General features: G+C 37.7%; 1 protein-coding gene across 7 annotated transcripts in view; it reads right to left on the bottom strand.

The window, feature by feature from the left end:
• Positions 1-22,262, bottom strand: part of FRMD5 (FERM domain containing 5) — a 311,143-nt gene that overhangs the window by 191,021 nt on the left and 97,860 nt on the right. Inside the window, exon 1 of one of the 7 annotated variants that reach the window (XM_077880889.1) lies at positions 19,532-19,637. The exons of the other annotated variants lie outside the window; for them this stretch is intronic. The gene's annotated coding sequence lies outside the window, so the exon portion shown is untranslated. Of the gene's footprint in view, positions 1-19,531; positions 19,638-22,262 lie in introns of those variants that run through there. 7 annotated transcript variants of the gene reach the window in all.

Genomic DNA, 22,262 nt, shown 5'->3' on the forward strand with positions numbered 1-22,262 from the left:
CACTCTCATCCACTAATCAAGAATAAATCTGCAATGGCAAAAAACAAACAAATGTATTTTAAAAAGTACTCTCAGGTGACTTTTCTGGTGGTGAGATCCTCTCCAATCCTTATACTGAACTATTCTAGATCAGCCAGGATACTTGGTATGTGACAATCAATCTTCCTCAGTGGAGGGACTAGTGTTTTATTTCTGGTGATTTTGTCCATAATTGACAGCCAAATGTGCTGACTTTTCAGAAACACGTGTTGTACAAATTTCATTCCAGTGTTCTTTTACTTATGTGGAAGACTACCTTGTTTCATGTACCAAGAAACACTCTGAGATGGATTTTTAAAATTTATTTTAAAAAATCAGTTTCCACATGCATTATGCAGATTTTTCTAAACCCAGACATATATAATCGCTTCCTGAAAGCATAGCTGAAGGTCATATTATGCAGTGATGAGATAACAAGCAAAGAAATACATATACTTCAATTTTCAAGCTCACAAGTGTCAGTACTTGGAAAAGAAAATTCGTAGGCTTGGGAATGAAAGATAAGATATGGAACATTGGCTAATTGGCTAATTCACAAGGATAGCCTCTCCTTGGAACAAGCATAATTCCCATTACGATAAGTACTTTGCAGGTGTGCTGAAGGCAGAAGAGATAAAGTTTGGCAATTAAGTTAGTGTTTCCCCCAGTGAATTCCGACTCCAACAATGGTACCAAAGGAGTGTGATGCAAGGGCAGCCCCGGTGGTGCAGTTTAGCGCCACCTGCAGCCCGGGGTTTGATCATGGGGACCCTGGATCGAGTCCCATGTCAGGCTCCCTGTATGGAGCCTGGTTCTCCCTCTGCCTGTGCCTCTGCCCCTCTCTCTCTCTGTGTCTCTATGAATAAATAAATAAAATCTTTTAAAAAAAGAAAAAAAAGGAGTGTGATACAATTATGAGACTGAATTTCACAGGATTTTGTGGCTGGAGATACTTGGTCAGTGACTCACTGAAACTGCTCATAATTTATGACAAGCTTCTCAAACACTTTCTGATTATATGCTTTAAAAGACAGATTAAAATGACCTTTTTTTAAAAAAAATCATTGGGCCTATGTGGGAATATATAAATATCACAGGATATTTCATGTGATAATAAAACAATGAAAAAGAACTGGAAGTATTCAAACTATCCTTTCTTCAGGATGTCATGGGGAAGATGAAGATATGCAATCCCAAGGAGAAGAGTAGAGTGAGTCAACATGTTCCCAGTGCCCTAAACAGCATTCATTTTTTTAAAAATAGCATCCATTTTAAGCAAGAAAAATGATTTGAGAAAATCCTTTTAAAATACTCAAAACAATGATCAAGGTTAGATTCCATTTCTCATGGCAACCATATATGGTTACTGACTGTTACAACATGTTCATACTATGTTGAGGACAGAATTGCTAGCACATCTGTGTCCAACCTGACTACCTCAGCAGTCCTGCACAGGCCTCATGACTGGGCTGACATGCCTCTTGCCAAGCTTCAACCAAGCCCAGGATTTTTCTCCCTACTGCTTTTATTTCATTGTTCTTGAATGCTTTTGTATTTTTACTGTTATCAGCTTTAAAAGCCTTGAATGGTTTACTGTTTACTGCATTTGTTGCGTTAGACATTAAAGACGCTGAGATAAAGGTGAACCTGGAATAAAACAAGATCAGTGGGATCAAACTATGAAAATAATAGAACATTCAAAAACAATGACAAAAAGCAAAGAGAGAAAAAACAAAGACATAGAGCAGTTTAAAAGGCCATACTGTGTCAAATCAATGGTTCATTCAGTTTCATATCTTCTGACAGCGGGACCAGAGTAAGTTTTGTGGTAAAGCTTGTCATTCACGCTCTTTGATATTGTCCTCTAAAGGTTAGAAAGACATCCTGAACATATCTAGCTTTCATTAATAATACATTAAGCAGCTAGTCATAACCTAGTCTTGGATTTGTATTTCTATCCAGTAAGTTATTTGTATTTTCTCTTAATTGTTAAAATGAATAATTTTTTTATTTTTAAACAAGAGGAGTCTCATCCAGATTCTGCCATAACTGGGTATTTGACACCAGGCAAGTTGAATAATGTCTGTATCTGGGTGCCTTTGTCTATACAATGAGGGGGCATAGACAAAGTAATCAATGAGGTCCCTCACTGTTCTCAAATTTTATGATTTGACTACCAAATGTCAAGAGGATAATGATTCACTCATCCTGACATTATATATACCCACCGTTCTGCAAATTGTAATCTCCTTCCACCTTTGTATTCTTACACTTTACACTTGAAAGAATTTCTCATGGTTGAAAGAGACCTTAAAAATCATGTAATGCAACCTTAGGATGCCTGAATAATTATCATAGAATCCCCTAGTAGCTGTCATCTTGCTCCTGTTTGGATACTGTTATTGATTTTAAAAAAAATTTGTGAAATCCCAAGGCAGCCCAATTCATTTTCAACTAACTCTAATTTTCAGAAATTATTCTGATATGAATTCAGATATAAATGTTGAAACAAATCTATCTTCTTGCAACTTCCTGCTTCTTCCCTCTGGGACAACACAGCACAGATCTAAACCTTTCTTCTACATGGTCCACATGATACATCTTCTGTTACTGGAAGAAGCTATTACATTCCTGTAAGTTTTCTCCCCTCTCCAGGCTAATCACCTGTTAACCTTATTCCTATATCATGGTGTTTAATCATTTCATTGGCTGCTCTTATCTGAACAAACTCCAGCTTGACAGTACCTGAAAATATATCATCCCAGATAGAAACTAACATATTAGCCATGGGATAGTTAAGTGCTAGGAATAGGATTATATCCTCCTTGTTCCAAACATCCATTTGGATGTTTCTCTTAACACACCTAAGATTAGATTAACTTGTAAGATTTATACTTCTTAATATTTTCAGTGGACTGCTATTCAGCCATATTTTCCCCACCTTATATCTGTAGCTGGATATGTATGACAGCTAGAAGCTCAAAGAGAAAGATGGCCAACACAGGTGTTAGGAGACATGCCTCTTATTAACTGTGTGACCTCAGGCAAATAATTTCAATTTTCTGTACCCTGGTTTTCTGATTCCTAAAATGGAGACTACAATTCTTTAAATATCTAAGATATTATAAAGATAAATGAGTAGATGTAACTATTATTTTAAGTTAAAAGAATTATGGAAAAACAGGCTGGCAGTTCCTCAAATGATTAAACATAGAAGTACTATATGATCTAGCCATTCCACTCATAGATATATACTAGAGAGATATAAAAATATGTATCCACACAAACACTTGTGTACAATATTGGTAGCAACATTATTCATAACAGCCAGAATGTAGTAACAATTTAGCCATCAACTAATGAATGGATTGACCCAAAGTAAGATAGCCATCCGATAGAATATTATTAAGCCATGAAAATGAAAGAAGTACTGATACATGCTACAATGTGGATGAATCTTATTTTACATTATGAATCTTAATTTACATTATGCTAGGTAAAAGAAGCCAGACACAAAAGACCACATATTGCATGACTCTATTTACATGAAATGTCCAGAATAGGAAAACCTAAAGAGACAGAAAGTACATTAGTGGTTGCCAAGTGAAGGGAAGAACAGTCTAAGAACTGACTGGAAACAGATATAAGGTTTCTTTTTGGAGTACTAAAAATGTGCTAAATGTGAGTGTGGTGATGGCTATACTACTCAGTGGATGTACTAAAAGCTGTTTAATTTTACACTTTAAAGAGGTGAATTGTATGGTGTGTATTCTACTTCAATAAAGTTGTTCTTTTGAAAGAACTATAGAAATGTAAGACATTCATTTAATTATTATGTCTCTAGTGAATAATTGACAGCAACTCTAAGAACACTTTCCTGAGTTACAAAACTCAGAGGTCATCATTCCCATGGAAATTATAATTCTGCTTAAAGATTTTGACTACAGTACACAATCTGGAGAAACAACATGTATAAACCAGGGATCAGGATACTTAAATGCCTGTGATCTGAGCAAAAAGCGATTACCCATGGAAATCTAACATGGCCACAGGAAAACGTTCCCATATGCACAAACTTCACTCAGCAGCTGCAATTTATATAGATTCTTATTTAACAACTGTAGGCATTAGTTTGTTTTGAGTTTTTAAAAGTGAACAAGTACTCCAAATAAACATTGTAGCCTGGAGAATATGCATTAATTCATTAAACGGATATTGTATAAGCACTCTGCCCCAGACCCTAGGAATATAAAGATGAATTGAACCCAATTCTAGCCCCAGAGTTGTTCTAAATGAGAGGCGAAGAAGAAAGCTAGGAAATAAGATTAGAACTTAAAAAAGGACTTTTTATTTCTGGCAATAAGGTGGACCAAATAATCTGAAAAACCTTCCCAACCAAACTCAAAGAAACTCAGAATATAACAAACACCCTTTTAAATACAAAGCTAAGTTTTCGAGAAAAAAGGGAATTCCTTAGAGGCCAAAATAGAAAATTAAATAAAAAACAGAAGAGTAAACATATGACCTGACACTATGGGAACCCTGTGGATGTTGGGTATGCAGATACTGGTTTTGAAAATATCATGGGCTACATGAGAAGCCAAGTCAGAGGGTCTTGAATCAAGCTATAGAGTTTGGACTTTATCTTGTAGGCATGGAGTTATAAGAAGATGTAAAGGAGTAGTTGTCAATTATACCTCAATGAAGCTGGAAAAAAATGTAGGGAGGCAACATGATCAAATTTGTATTTTAGAAAAATTATTCTGGCAGCAGTATGGCTAATGGATTTGAAGAAACCAAACATGAGGAAGAAAGACAAGTTAGAAGACTATTAATAATAGCTAGATTTATTAAGCCCTTATGTGCCAGCACATAACTAAGAGCTTTATATGTATTACCTCACTTAATTATTATAAAAACTACACATAGAGATTATTCCCCACTTTGATCAATAATAAAACTAAGGGGTGCCTGAGAGGCTCAGTGGTTGAGCATCTGCCTTTGGCTCAGGTGTGACTCTAGGGTCCTGGGATCGAGTTCCACATCAGGCTTCCTGCAGAAGTCTGCTTCTCCCTCTGCCTATGTATCTGCCTCTCTGTCTCTCATGAATAAATAAATAAAGTCTTTCAAAAAATTTTTTTAAATAAAATTAAAATTCAGGTTAAATAACTTGCTCAAGTCACATAATTAGCAAGTGGTTGGTCAGATATACTCAGAGTCTAATGATTTAAGTGTAAATTCTAAAGAAGGGTTTAGAAGGTAAGCCTGAGAAGGCCTGCTGAACAGTTTGCTATAGTAAAGAGAGAAAGGGAGGTGTTTAATTGCAATACAAGTAGCACTATCTATATGTGTTATACAATATAACATTATAAAAGGGATAGTGGAGGTTACTCAATAAGCTAAATATAAAATTACCATATGATACAGTAATTCCACTCTTAGATATACATGCAAAAAGTACTAAAAACAGGTATCAAATACTTGTCCATGAATGTTCATAGCAACTTCCTTTACAATAGCCAAAATGTGGAAACCCAAACATCTATTCACAGATCAATGGAAAAACAAAATGTGGTATATTCATACAATGGAATATTACTCAGCTATTAAAAGGAATGAAGCACTACATGTTACAACATGGATGAACCTTGCAAACTTTATGCCAAGTGAAAGATCAAAACCAAAGGCCATATATTACATGATATCATCGATATAAAATATTCAGATTAGGTGAGTCCATAGAGACAGAAGGCAGATTAGTGGTTCCCTGGGGCTGTGGGGTAATAGAACAGGGAATGATGCTTAATACATGTGGTGCTTCCTTATAGGGTGATTAAAATGTCCTGGGGCAAGGGATCCCTGGGTGGCTCAGTGGTTTAGCGCCTGCCTTCCACCCGGGGCGTGATCCTGGAGTCCTGGGATTGAGTCCCGCGTCGGGCTCCCTGCATGGAGCCTGCTTCTCCCTCTGCCTGTCTCTCTCTCTCTTTCTCTCATAAATAAATAAATAAATAAATAAATAAATAAATAAATAAATAAATAAATATTACACAGCATGGTGAATGTACTTTATGGCACTGAATTGTGTATTTTATTTCAAAGATTTATTTGAACGAGAGAAAGCAGGAGAGGGGAGAAGGATCAGAGGGAGCAGATTCCCCATGGAGCAGGGAGCCCAACATGGATCCCAGGATCAACAGCTAAGCCAAAGGCAAATGCTCAACCAACTGAGCCACCCGGGCATCCCTGAATTGTGTATTTTAAAATGATTACAATGGTAAGTTTTATGCATCTTTTACCAGACTTTTTAAAAAGGGAGATTGGCCTATTGATAGAACGTGGAGGTATTTAAAGGGTAGAACTGTCAAGGATGAGGGAGAAGGATGAGTCTGTCATTAAAAAAACAGTAACTATATATTTTATTAAACATCTGCATTGTGAAAGGCATATGGCCTTAACAGAGTACTACTATGAAGAGTATCTCCATTCACCATACAAAATCACCATTCATGGTTTTTATAATATAAGGGGCCACACAGCGTCAGGGTTAAAAAGAGACAAAGAGTCCCTACCCTCACAGGTTTTATAAGCACATAGAATAAGTGGGGTTCACAGAAAACTAAAAAATATATCAGTTAAAAACAATATAAGATAAAAAATATAAGAGCAGTGCAGTTGATACATGCTGTGAATGCAGAGGGAAACAGGAAAGGAAGTTTTGAAATACATGGAATTAAACATTAAGGGACAACCTAGTGTACTAGTTCAAACTGTGGGTTTTTAGGTGGAGCACACTACATTTTTAGGGTAATGAAACTACTCTGTATGACACTATGGTGGTGGACCCACATCATTACATGTTTTTCCAAAACCACAGAATTTACAACACCAAGAGCAAACCCTACTGTAATCTATGGACTTTGGGTCACTATGGTGTATCAGTGTTGTCTCATCAACTGCAACAAATTTACCACTCCCCCACTTAGTGGGGGATGTTCATAAAGGGGGAAGTTATGCAAGTATAGTGGGGGAGATGGTACAGGGGAATTCTGTGCCTTCTACTCAATTTTGCTCCACACTGAAACTGCTCCAAAAACTAAAATCTATTAACAAAAAAAAGGTGCAGTTTTTGGAGCCACATTGAATTTTGGCTCTACCAGTTACTACCTGCATGATGTCATGCAGGTTAAATTTTCCTCAATTTTCTTATCTGATCAGAGCCTACAGCAAATTTTTGTGAGGATTAAATGAGTTAATATATATTTAAAACTCTTTGACTAAAAAGTACTCAATAAATATTAGCTATCATCATCACATCATTATCACCACTCCAAACACTGAAGGAGGTCAATTGTATTTAAGAATAAAACTCAGTATTCCAGGCCAGCAATTTTCAAACTTTTTTGAATGTACAAACAATATAAAAATTGGAAGCCCAATATTTACATGGATTTTAAACATGGCTATAATTGAAGTGATTCCTGTATAGAAAGTTTATCCTGGACATTACATAGCACTTACTTAGGGATTCATTCATTACTCAATATTTGGTGAACATCTATGTGCTAGTTGGGTTTGTTTTTAAAAAGATTTTATTTTTATGTAATCTCTACACCGAACGTGGGGCTCAAACCCACAACCCCAAGATAAAAAGTCACCTGCTCTACTGACTGAGCCAGCCAGGTACTCCATGCACTAATTTTTATGATGGATGCTGAGGGTTTGGAGAGACAGACCTAGAATCTGCTCTTCAAGGAAGTTACCTATGTTCTAGTTTACAAGATAGACAAGAATCTAACAATTTTTTAAACAACTTCATTGAGAAATAATTCACATACAATTCACCCATTTAAAGTATACAAATAGATGGTTTGTAGTGTATTCACAAAGTTGTGCAACTGTCACCATAATAAATTTTAGGACACTTTCACCACCCCAAAAAGAAACCAGCAGTCCATTCTTATATGTAAAATAAGAAAGCAAAAAAACCCTATGAAAAACTATTATAAAGGTAAGCGTACGCATAATGTAGAACTGACCACACCTTGCCACGTGAGATCCCAGGATAGAAACAGATAGGCATGCCGGCTCTCCTTTAAACAGTTGATCATTTTCTAATAGGTGGCATTTTATTTGACTGCTTTTCAGCAATCAGACCAAGCAAAATGAAAATAATCAGGAAGTAATGAATAACAAGAATCTCACTGGAAGATGTCCACAATACAGTAAGTCAAGAAGTGCATTAAGGGCTGAGGAGATGAAAAAGCAGCTGATTGTGCTTATAAGAGCATAATAAAATTTTGTTTTCCCCCCCTTACTTTTATCTTAAAAGTACACAGCAAAAACCTCCAACACTGTGTTCCTCAGCAGTGTATGCATGAGTGCGCACACACACACCCTCACCGGTATGCTCACTTTTATCACTCACTTGAACTAAATCTCTGATTTAGGGAAATTCTACTCCAGCCAATACACATTTTAAACTTGGCTACTGTGAAGTTCATACCAAAGGCAGACTATGACAATGCCAGGAATCTGAAAATTGTGATATTGGTGAATGTCAAATACATCAGGGTACTGTTTTAGATCCCATTTATGAGACTCCAGGCCAGAAGCAAATTCCTTAATCTTTTTGTGCTTCAGAACACCCACCCATAAAATCATCCAGATGATATAAATAAAATACCTAGTGCATATATTCTTTGTAGATGCCCGATATATGCTATACTAGTCTTAATTATGCGTGTGATAGCCAGAGTTTATATTTTGATGTGTAACTATCTTTCAGCATATACAATATTTAGCCACAACAGTCAGCTCAAGATACTTTTTTACCAGAGACAAAATGCTGCAGAAGCCTTCTCTGAATTACCAGAGAGATGAATAACTGCAATTTTCTCCTGGAGATGTGTGTGTTTAAATTAAGTCTTATTGTACTCATTTCCAAAGAAAGTGCTATATTTTAATCACTCTACCTTCCCTGTTTTGAATGTTTTAAAAGATCCCTATGAATCCTTACTGCAACTACTAAATTCTTCCCAGTGCTAAAGACTGCAAATATGCAATCTGAGAAAATGGGCAATTTGAGACTAACACAACCAGCTTGGGGACCTTGCACAAAGAACAGTGTAACTATGGAAACACTTGGCAATGGAGTTACAACATAAATCAAGGAAACTGTTTCATTATTCAAGTACCAAGCATTTGAGATCAATTTATAGCAACTGTAAGCTATTAATAATTGTATTCTATTTAATTTGTCAAACATGATTTTCTCTCTCAATGAGATCTTTAGGAAATCCTTAAGTGTTTTCCTTAAGGAGCAGAAAATGATAAATTAAATCCACTTAAGTGGTGCAGTGTACCTGACTGGTGGTTTTGATCCATTTATGAAACACTACGAAATCAGGCTTATTTGGCACTTAACATCTGCTTTGTAATATTATACATATATATTATATATACAGATGGCCTGATTCTTCAACCAGGATGATAAATTCCTCAAGCACAGGAAACAAACAATTTATAAGACTCCACATCACCAGTACCTAGCCAAGGGCTCACAGTAAGTCCATACTGAGTCCTTTCCTGGCAAACTTAGCTCTTCTTTTCTAAGCACAAGAGACTGTAGAAGAAAAATCACAGCACATTAAAGTGAATAGGATTTTATGATGGAGAAAGATGGGAATCAGTGACAGAAAGAGTCCTACGATGCTAATAAGTTCATGAAGGTTAGCTTTAGGAAGTACACACGTTTCTACACCCTTAGAAACATGGCAGTTATTTCCTTACTCATTTTTTAACACGAAATTTCATTTTTCCTTATTCATTGTTTTAGTTTGTTTTTTTTTTAAGTACGTTTTTTTATTTTTATTTTTTTAAAAGATTTTATTTATCCATTCATAGAGACACGGGGGGGGGAGGGGCGGGGCAGAGGCACAGGCAGAGGGAGAAGCAGGCTCCACGCAGGGAGCCTGACGTGGGACTCGATCCAGGGTCCCCAGGATCAAACCCCGGGCTGCAGGCGGCACCAAACCGCTGCGCCACCGGGACTGCCCTTAGTTCGTTTTTTAAGAAAGGAAACTGGAGGCCAATTTTTAAAAAGATTTTATGTATTTGTTCATGAGAGACACAGAGAGACAAAGACAGAGGCAGAGGGAGAAGCAGGCTCCCCTTGGGGAGCCGGAGGCAGGACTTGATCCCAGGACGCTGGGATCACGACCTGAGCCAAAGGCAAAATCTGCTCAATCACTGAGCCACCCAGGTAGCCCTGGAGGCCAGTTTTAACTTTTCATTTCCTTCTGCTCACAGGAAGTTCTGTTAACTGACAGTTTTGCTTTACAAATGTGTGCTACCTGAGCCTCTACTCTCCTCTTTTCCCATTTCTCTTCAGTGAAAAGAGGACGGAAAAAATACAAAAAAAGGCACACATATTAAAGAATTTTAGGGTAAAGCTCAGGCCTGACATCGTCTATGCAACATCAACAGAGAATCTCCTTATATGGCACAGGGATGGAAGAGAAGCTGATCTTGAAATATATATATATATATATATATATTTATCTAGTTATAAAAATCTCTTCTGATTGATTTGGGTTTTAATGTTTCCAACTTTTTGTTTTGTTTTGTTTTTTGTTTTCAACTTTTAATTTAGAAAGCAAGGGGAACTGGGGCACTGGGGTGGTGTGGTCGGTTAAGCATCTGACTCTTGGTTTTGACTCAGGTCAGAATCTCAGGATTGTGTCATGCTCTGCTTGGGAATCTCTCTCCTTCTTCCTTTGCCCCTCTCTCCTACCCTCTCTTTCCATTAAATCTTTTTTTAAATTAAAAAAAAAGGAGAACTAAATATTTCATATATATCTCTCATAAAACAGTAATTTGTAGGTCTTGTTTGGTCTGCAGTCTTTTCTGGAAATCTAGTCCTTTACTGAAAGGGTCTCTTCCCTTTATTGTGTCTGTCTGTCCTTCATATTCTACTTTCATAGTGCAATACTTCAAATTGGTCTCACAGCTCCTGGTATTCCCCTGTAAACTCACTCTATATAGTATCTGCTAGATTAATGTTGCTAAAATATAGTTCTGGGGATGCCCGGGTGGCAAAGTGGGTTAGGAAACCAATTCTTGGTTTCTGCTCAGGTTGTGATCTCAGGGTCATGAGATGGAGCCCTGTGTCAGACTCTGTGCTCACTGAGGAGTTTGCTTGAGACTTTCTCTCTCCTTCTGCACCTCACCCCTACTCGCTTGCTCTCTCTCTTGCAAATAAATGAAGTTTTTAAAAAATTAAAAATAAAAATGAAATATAGTTCTTATCCTTTGTGGAGTCTCAAATATTTATTAAGCACACATTTTCAATGTCAGATGCTAAACCCTAAAAATTCTAAGAAGAAGACACATGGATTTTTGACTTCGTGGAACTTACATTCTAATGATATAAAATTCCTCTGTCCAAAATCTGCCAATGGTTCCCCATTGTCAATGGAATTCAGCCTGATTTCTTCACTCTATCCATAAGAGGATATGAGCTAAGTGACCCACTGTAGATTTTTTTTCTTTTAATTTTTATTTATTTATGATAGTCACAGAGAGAGAGAGAGAGGCAGAGACACAGGCAGAGGGAGAAGCAGGCTCCATGCACCGGGAGCCCGACGTGGGACTCGATCCCGGGTCTCCAGGATCACGCCCTGGGCCAAAGGCAGGCGCCAAACCGCTGCGCCACCCAGGGATCCCTGACCCACTGTAGATTAAGTACCTAATGCACTTTTACCCTCTGTTCTAATGCAATGAGTTTTGCACACTGTGAATTTTGCTACATCCGTGTTCCTATTTATTCTGACCTCTGTACCTAGAATCCTCTCTACAGTGCCAACTCATCTTCCAGAAATTCAGCCTATATTTCATAGCTAGTCTCAAGTGAAATGTCCTTCATAAAGTCTTTAATGATCCCATATCAAATGTTCTCTCTCTCTCTATGCTGTTCTTCTGGAACTTTTATTTTGCAACATATGATAGTAATTGTGTATTTGTTTTAGCCCCCCATCTTGCCCCATTTTATTCCATACAGGAATTAGCACAGAGACTTGTATAACTTAGGTAGGCAGTACAGAGCCTAGAGCTTACTTTCAAGGATATACATTGTTTCTAAACTCTTTCCTTTCCTCCTATATGCCAAAAAACTTGATCTGATCAGGGGTGGGGGAAAATGGGAGGGGTAAATAGAGAAACAAGGAAAACTGACTGATGAGTTCTCCTAAAAAGAACCATTTATTCTGAAACTTGAACATGAATAAAGGTTAGTCAGGCAAAGAAGGGTAGGAATGAATAAATCTGTTAGCACATGTAAAAGCACAGAAGGGAAGCAGTATTGTGGTGATGAGACACTGCAACCATGAGAATAACTTAATGGAGTGATACAGTCTAGCCCCACTGAAAACAATAATCACAAAAATCTTCAACAAAATATATTGTAGTGGCTGTATTCTGGGGCAAGCAGATCATCTCACAAGGATATTCCTTTCTCATGGATTATATCTCTATATTCCATTTCCCACCTCCAGAAACATGGACTCTAGGAGCCTTGTGTTTACCATGACCCCAGGGATGTGACTCAAACCAGGCCAATCGGATCTCCCCTCCTGTGGGTTTGGAATAGGAACCATGAGAACAGCCAAGGCAATGTCTCCATGAGGCTGGAACTGTAACATGTAAAGTTAGGTGCTATCAGGTAGTCATTTTTCTGTCAAATGGAGAGTAGTACAGAGAAACCAGGTCTGTACATAAATAAGAAGTAAATATGAATACAAAAGCAGATGGAAAGGGAGCATCAGCACCCCTTAGATCTGTGCTAGCTTCCTATTTGTTCCCTAGTTTTATTCTCTCTCTGAAGCCCAGTTGCTCTCTTGTTCTCAGGTCTGCCCCAAGAAAGCCCTTCTTTCTACTAAGGCTAGAAGTTTCCTTCAGATACCTGTGTAGCCAGCTAGTCCTAACTAACACATAAATATTGTACTTAACCACAAAATTTCCACTTACCAGGGTGTTGGAAATCTTCCAGTGTTTTTCAAGCCCCTACCATGCACAAGTCATCCACCATCAGTGTACAGGAATCTAAGAGTTTTATTTTCCATTTTATTTAACATTTTCTTTTGACCATGGCATATGTTATTTTAGGCTACACATATTTAAAAGCTTTATGTCCATAATGTAAATTCAAAGCCTATGATTCCTGTTTCATTTCACAGCTAATAGTTACTCTGTGAGTTGCTAATATATGTACATCAATATTCTGAAAGACATTTTGGAAGATGAAGAGGCAGTGAGTTCAGAGATGTACTTTTTCCTGTCTTTAATCAGACCAAGTTCATCTACCAAATTTCAAGTGGGCTGAAAAACTGTTCTAGGAGAATTCATTGAAGGACATATTGAAATGACCTCTTTAGAAAGTATCCATGAAAAAAAAAAAAAAAGAAGGTATCCATGAGATTATTATACCCATGGATTTACTATGGATATACCATGGATATACTATGATTCAGTGATTCACTATGCATCACTCACTTGACCCCTAGGGAGCCAGCCAACACAGAGCTCCATCCAACAAAATAAATATAGTCTAGCAGCAGAGTGCTTCTCAAAATTACCCAATCATAAAACTCACCTGGAGCACTTGTAAACATACAGATTCCAAGAGTCCACCTCAGATCTACTGAATCAGAATCTCTGAGAGACAGGCCTAAGTGTCCGCATGTTTAACAAATATCCCCAGAGGACTCACAGTTTCCCCAGACTGTTTAGCATAACTTCATGAATGACACCCCCCACCCATCCCTAGCCTCACACCTAAGAAGAAACCCCAGGCAGATGTTGCTGAACCAGGCTTTGATTTACCTGTACTTCATCTTCTCTCTGGCTTACATTTCCTGACCTTCATTAAATTCTGTTTTCCTCTCCAAATGCATTCCATGTGGAAAGGCTCTGGAGCTTTCTAAGAGTTCAGCTACCTTGTTCTTCCTGGCATAACTGACTGGAAACCCAGAAGTAGAGGAATGACCCTATCTTCTTCCCCTTCTTGCCTTAGCCACTCCAACTATATGTTTGCTGTAGTCAAAGATAGCATTGGCTGACCTTGACAGCCCACCTAAATCCAAAACAGACTCCAAGAAGGCTGACCTACATGTCATCCACAAATGTGAGAGTAAATTATGTTCATCATTCTAATTCAAGTTGAATTATTTGATCACATATGCAGCACTTTTCCTATATGTTTAAAAATAATGAAGCAAATTCCCCAATGTTAACTAAAGAATTGATCCAGTAGTATGTTTCTTTGAAATAAATTTTGTAGAAGAAAATTTTCAAGAGGCAGTCCTTGGCCAACCAATTTCATAAACCACAAGTGTATGCTCAAGGTCACCATTGTGAATTCCAACTGTCACACAGGTCCACCACTCACTGGGAAATGCCAGAAGCAAGAAAAAAGACAGTAGGAAGGAGGGATGATAGTGAGTGACACTCACCACATCTCATGCTTATGATGCTTTAGACAATAAAGTATGGGGCCTGCTTTGGAAAGTATGAAATGCATGGTAGTAAATCAACAGCCAAAAGGCAGAGAAAGGATGTGATAAAGGGTTTATTCATGGATTTACTGTAATGGGTAATCAAATGATATGATGATGCAACATTATAATGCTATAATTTTAGTTTATGGGACAGGATTTTTTTTCTCTCCATAAAAGCTAGTGAGAGAATAAGAAGTCCAATAAAACCACCTTGTTCTCTGAAGTAAACAAACTTATACTTTTAATGGTAAAAATCACTTTGCCAGGTGGGTGAGTGAGGATATAGTAAAGCTAAGGAGAGAAAAGCAATAGTTACCCTCACCTGATAGGAACTTCAGGCTTAGTGAAAAATTCTAAAGGTGTCAATTTCCTCTCAAACATGCTCTCTAGGGGAGGCTTTGAGCAAGAAGTCTAGGCCATAAGATTTACCCTAGGTCAGATTTGAAGCCCTAGAATACCATGGCTGTGATAGCATCCAAGCTAGGCAGACAAGAAGCAGAGCACCCATCAGCCTGACATGTATACTAGCCTTTGAAGAAGTAGAATATACTGCCAGAGCCGACTACAGCTCTCTGGAGAAAGCAAGGTAGCCCCAGGGAAGACTCTATCTTGAATACTATAGAGAGAGATAATATATGAGTGTGTACAAACAAATACACAGTAACAGTCTACCCATGTCATGGAGATTCAGACTCTTGTCTGATGTGTACAAATTATTTCTGTGGGCAGAAGGACTGCTACTGTGCGCCCAGATGGATACATGGACAAATTATGTTTACCCAACTTCAGAGAAACCATGCCAAAATATTCCTCCAAACAACTAATTTCAATTTGTTCTTGTTTTCCTCCACCAGCAGCCTAACAAACTGTTCCATACATGGATTTGACTTTTCAAATATTTGCAGCCATGACAAACTGAGTGATTGCTTGGGCTCCAGAAGCTTCAGAATGGCCTTTGAATGACATGTGTACTGCATTCTGATGTAAAATGTCATCTTCTTAAAGTACAGGAGAAAGGACCTGCAGCACACAGGCCTGACCTGACCCTCTGGTATATGCATCAGCAGGAGCCAGATGCCTAAAGCAGCCAAAAAAGAAATGCCACACTCCCAAAAGTTCAGAGTGACAAAAAAACAAAATAGAAAGTCCAAGCTTCAATGCCTATGTGACTCTTCCTGGTCATTTAACTCTTCCCTGAACAGAAAGCAAAAGGAGATGATAGTCGAAAAGCAATCCAGGAGCGAGCTTCTGCCAAAGCCGTGGGTCTCCCTTTCCCCACAGAGTTGGATAACTATAAGCCCCAACTGCAAGAGTACCTTCCTCACCAGTGGTCCTGATGCTCCTGATACCTACTAAAGAGACCCTGCCACAACTCTGACTTAAAGGACACCCTACTCCACACCTTAGTGCCTAGGTTTTTCACATTCACTTAATTCCTTTAAACATCACACATTAGAATAGACATTTATATCAGGCACACTTAGACAAAGTGACCTTCCCCCCCAAAAAAAAAATCTACAAACTTGATGCAAAACGAAACTTTATTTTAAAAGTATCCTTTTTGTGTGTCAATTATATTCAATTTTTTAAACAAAAATTTAATTGCCCTTTTTGTTTCCAAAATGAACTATTTGCTATTTACAGTAAAGGTGTGTGTTTTATAAAGAACTGTGAACTGTTTTCCACTTTCTTGATGTCTCTATCCAAGTAGAGCAAGACAGTAGTCAGATATCAAAAATATGACACTATCCTTCATGGTCCCAGATTAAGAACAATATCATCAGAACTGTTTATGCTGGGTATTATATGGCCTCTGCATGGAAGGCCTATCACCCCCACATATAAACACCTCCCTCACACCAATATGTTGTAGTTCTGGTAGCTCTGACATGTTCACAACCATTTTAACAATCAAAAAAGCTTGGAAAATAGTGGGGTCATGACCAGTAAAAATATATAGCCATAACTCCCTATGTCAATGTTTCTCAAATTTGAAAAGGTATAAAAATCACCTGGGGATCTTGTTAAACTAGAAATTCTGATTCAGCAGGTATGGGATGAGGCCCGAGTTTATGGAGTGTAACAAGCTCCCAGATGATGTGGTACTGCTGATCCTGAAACTACATTTTGAGTACCAAACCAAAGCTTTCTACTATGACCTCCCTTGGGAGGTCAAACTAATTTCTCTGACACACATGGAATTCCCATTACATGTTTATGCAAAAAGACACTGTTAAAACAAAGTGCAGTCCTCAGTTCTAGAGAATGGAGGAAAAGAAGCAACATTGGGAATCTTGGCCCCTATTCTGACTCATAGCCGTCATTCTACTCTCTTTTCCTCAAAATTAGCTTGATAGGCTGACTCCCTTAGGAGATATGGAGATTGTTTGTTGCCAAAGCTTACCAGTATCCAAGATACGAAAGCATTATCTTTGGTTGTCCTCTTGCAACTACCATAGAGAGGCCAGCCATGGGCTGGTTTCAGGCTTGCCAGAGAAGCAGTTATAACACTATTTCTGGCATTGAAACCGCATTTAAACAACCCTGAATACTCTGTATAGAATCACAAAAGATTCCACAATATCTAAAAAGATAATCTTGTGTGAGTTCAACCAAACTATTCTGAGTAAGCAATTTTTGCCAACTTTACAGAAACACAACATTAGAGTATATTCCAAAGTTTTTCATCTTAAAAGATGGAGGACAGAGGGGAGAAAGTTTAAATTTTACTCACTAGAGCTGAAATCCAGTCTGATTGTATTTGATGGCCTGATTGTATTTGATGCCTCCTTATTCACAATTTTGCATCCACACTGTCACCTAGCAGAAAATGGAATCTGTAGTACTAGAAATAATTAGGGTATATGAAAACGCTCAAGGATGCATTCAAGTCACTAATAATAAAACACATACTCTATGAATACAATATACTTTCTCCTAGTACATTTAAAAATAGAAGCTACTGTCAAGTTGCCCCTCTGAACTAAAAACCACACCTACATTATTAACCTTACTGACCTCACTCCACAACCAAGATCTCTTGTAACAAAACAACGTGACAACCATGTCAACAAGACATCATGTGAGGTGATTATCTCCCCAGGCAGATGTGAGCCATGGGAGGCTTGACTTCTGAGCTTAAGATTCTATCTCCTAAAGACATTGCTATAAGAAAAGAATACTGATTTTTCTGGATTCTTAATATTTGTGAGGCTAAAGAGCCTAGTCAAGAGAACTAGCTTCTGCAGCTATAAATAAAGTAGTCCTTCAGGGTTTGTGATGCCAACCTGGAGAAATCAGCTTTGGGGTTGGACAGCTATTCACATAATCCTGTAGGGCTTTCATCCCCAGGAAAAGGAGCACCAGGAAAGCTTGTGGATAGCAGGCCATGTATGAAATCAAACTAAATCAAGTCAAAATATTAGAGGATATACACGTTTTCCCCAAAATGCATGTGTAGTAGAGTATCTTAATGTGAAACAACACCTAACACCATAACCTCATTAACTAACCTACTTACTATATATTTCTTGTTGCTAATTCCCTTGGGTGCTTCTGGATTCCAGGACTCTTTCAGACAATTCTGAAATTCCTGTGAAGGTGGTAATAAACTGATAGTGAGAACTGGTTGCCTGCTTCTTTTAGACCTTCACTATAAAAAATGGAAATGAATCCATTTTTTCCCAGGGTGAGGATGAACAAATATAAGGTGGTTAGTACTATGATTTCAGAAACAGATATATTTCAGGTCCTAGACAACTTATATTTTGCAAATGACTATTAGTTCTGCCTTTATTCTCTAGGGATATAGCCTAAAGAAAGGGTATTGTGGCATTGTTTCCTCCAAGAATGATGGCTGGACCAACTGCATCAAAATCATTTGGATGCTTTTTAGAACTGCAGATTCCTGGGACCCACTTAAAGTATGAATCACAGGATTGGAGTGGGTATAGAAATCTATTTGAACCTATCTTTAATGATTCTGAGTTACCTAAAGGCTAGAGAACCCTGGGTTAAGGTCTGGAGGGCTGAAAAGCTTTGCACTACTGACTTGTAGAAAAGCCATGTTTGTTTTGTCTTGTTTTTTTATTTTTTTATTTTTTTTTATTTTTTTTGGGGGGGTTGTCTTGTTTTTTTAAAGATTTATTCATTTATTCATTATATATATATATATATATATATATATATATATATATATATATATATATAGAGAGAGAGAGAGAGAGAGAGAGAGAGAGAGGCAGAAACACAGGCAGAGGGAGAGGCAGGCTCCATGCCCGACGCCCGACTCAATCCCGCGGGACCCCAGGATCACGCCCTGGGCCAAAGGCAGACGCCAAACCGCTGAGCCACCCAGGGATCCCCGAAAAACCATGTTAATTGATTGTTATAGTGATTGCCACATCAACATTCAGTGGCAGCAGCATCCCATTTGGTACCATTATGCATTTTTTGCAAGTACCTTTAACCTCTTGGACACATCTACTACCCTGGACCACAAGGTCTAAATATAAACAAGATACAGATGGTCATTTACCAACATGAACAGCCTTGAAAAAAACACTCCAGTTAGAGGATGAAAGAAATATGCAGTGCATTGCAAGAAACAAAGATGGATCAGCTGACAGGTAAGAAGTAAGCCTGGATACTCTGTGTGAGAAAATGTAATTGAATCCAATAAGCATAATTGGATTCAATAAGCATAATTGGATTCCTTCCAATCAAAGGAAAAGAAAGTTCAGAGAAGGGAGTGGTCAGGACTACTACCACTGAAGTCAAATAAAATGAGGAATAAGGGTTTTGGTCTGAAGGAGATCTCCAATCTAGAAGAATGTTATTTCTGGTAATACATCTGACAAATCAATGGAAATAAGGGCCATGGAGAAATCAAGGTAAAGAAATGAAGACTTCCTAAATAGACTACTCTTTGATAGGAAAAATAAGCAAAGAAATTGACCTACCTTGGGATGAAATGTAGGGTTTTTTGTTGTTGTTGTTTTGGTTTGGTTTTTTGCTTGTTTGAAGATGAGAGTCTTCAGCAACTCCCAAGTGGAATTCCATTCTGTGCTGCAGATAAGAGTATTTCAAAGGTAACCTTGTGAGTGTTTAAAAGGTTTTCCAATCCACAGCCTACTCACCCTACTAAGCAAGTGGCTGGTTAGAGCTGGACTTAAGGGCTCACTCACTCATTTGGGGATCACTTAGACAAGCAACAGGACAAAGAAAATGGCCATGCTCTCAGTTCTACTGTGTGTGTCTATAAGAGTGAACAAATCAGAAAAGCTCACCAGTTATAACCGTTGGGTCCAAGGCTTGGAAACTTAAAAGGAATGAAGAAAGGAAATGGATAAAAGAAGATGACAACTTTGGAGCGAAAGCTTTGCTCTACTGTCATACCCTGAGATACTAGGAGAGAGAAGGGAAGAGAATCCCAAAGGATTTGGTTAGGGGATTTTCCTTCTGTTGTCCAAAGAAAGAGTCTAGGAGAAGAAGATACCTATGGTCAATCAGGAAGAAATACCTTTGCGTCTGATATATTGAATGCCATTTGCCCTAATCTAACTATAGCTTTGGGAACACAGCCCGCAGGGGTGTCCACTTGACTCATCAGCTACAACAGTGCTAGCCTCTGAGACCTCAGGTCAATAAAGGATGAGTTTCTCAAGAAAGAGAGAAAATAGGATGACCATGAGATAGTTTTTACCCTGGAAGGAGGTAAAATCCTTCTATTCAGGGATCCCTGGGTGGCGCAGCGGTTTAGCGCCTGCCTTTGGCCCAGGGCGCGATCCTGGAGACCTGGGATCGAATCCCACATCGGGCTCCCGGTGCATGGAGCCTGCTTCTCCCTCTGCCTGTGTCTCTGCCTCTCTCTCTCTCTCTGTGACTATCATAAATAAATAAAAAATTAAAAAAAAAAAACATAAAATCCTTCTATTCAAATTGTGAAGTTTTATGGAATAGTTCCGATTAGATACAGTCTGTATAATATAGTCTTTGTCCTTGTACCTACCTCCCCTCACAACATGCATTTTCGAACTTTTCAGTATTCAAGTTATCACTCTATTGAGTTACAGGAGGTGGATAGACAGATTAAACAGTTTAATTTAGACATAACTCATCCACTATATAATTCACTCATTTAAAGCATATAATTCAGTGATTTTTAGTATACAGACACACAGGATTGTGCAACCTTTGCCACAATTTTAGGACATTTTTATCATACTCAAAATAAGTTCTGCACCCATTAGCAGTCACCCCCATTTCCCAAAATCCTCTCTTTCTCAGCCCTAGACCACCATTAATCTACTTTCAATCTCCATGGATTTGCTTATACTGAACACTTCATATAAACAGAATCAAACAACACATGGTCTTTTGTGACTGGTTTACCTCCCTTGGCATAATGTTTTCAAGACTTATTTATGCTGCAACATATATTTCCTCTTACTGCCAAAAAATATTCCATTGTATGAATTTTATTCACCCATTTCTCAGTTGATGGACATTTGGGTTGTTTTTGCTTTTAGGATGTTATGAATAATGCTGCTAAAACTTTCATTTTAGTACCATATACAGTAGTCTGTAATCACAGATTATTTCAAAGGTCTGGAAACAAAATTTCTTAAAAATACATGTGCTAGTTGTAAGAAACTGTCACAGTTAGATTTAAATGTCTGCAAAAAAAAAAAAGATGCAGATTTTGTAATGTGTTATGTCCTTTCTTACCAAGCTGAAGATTTAAAGATTTATTGGTCTTTCCACTCTTTGTTGCCTGTCATTCTTTCTCTCTTGGATATCCTGCTTAGCTCTAGCAACTCTCAGTTTTGCCTTTCAAAAAATGGAAATACTTTTAACATTCATTAGCTTTAACAAGAAAACACATCATCATTACTGCTCGTTAGAACTAAATGGATGGTGACTATTTACCCCACAATTCCTTCCCATTAAGGGTTTTACTGTGTTTAAAAAGCTATGGTTAAATTCTGTTTCACAGAAAAATAAAGTTAAATGTTTTCCTAAAATAGACCATAAACTTGAAAAAAAATTTTTTGATAAGGAGCAATACAACTATGTACGAAGGCTGATTTTTCCACCTATTTTCTCAAGGTTACCACAGAGCTGAGGAGTAACTAGTATTTACAAGCAGACATTAAAAGACGTTAAGCATTTGATTTTAAAGCAAAAACATAAATCCATATATGGACAACACAAAGCAGAGAATCCACAGGAAGGTCAAGGGTAGAAAAGTAAACACAAAGGCAAAGTTAAGTCAAGATATGGAACAAGCTTATTTTATACACATTCACTGCAGAAATCTTTGAATTTCCACATATAATCAAGTAGAGGGCTGTGACCCAATTTACACATATGCCTCATAACCTGCATTTGAAGCTCCCTTGGGAGATTCAAATTTCACATTTTCACAGAAGCCTATTACGATCCCATTTGCTAAATGTCTATCATCAAATGTTAATAGAAGGGTTTTATTGTTAGAATGTAAGTCAGAGAGTTACTTTCATTACCTGAGTTGTATCTATAAAGGTCTATGCATCTCAACATAGGAACTTACTTTACTGAGATAAAATATGTGATCAGAAATTTCACCCCTTCAAAATGCACACTTCAGTAGTTCATAGCACATTCATGGAGCTAGTTTTCATTTCATTTCTGAGAATGGTTTTGTAACTA

Source organism: Canis aureus, chromosome 32 (genome assembly GCF_053574225.1).
Source record: "Canis aureus isolate CA01 chromosome 32, VMU_Caureus_v.1.0, whole genome shotgun sequence".
NCBI lineage: Eukaryota > Metazoa > Chordata > Mammalia > Carnivora > Canidae > Canis > Canis aureus.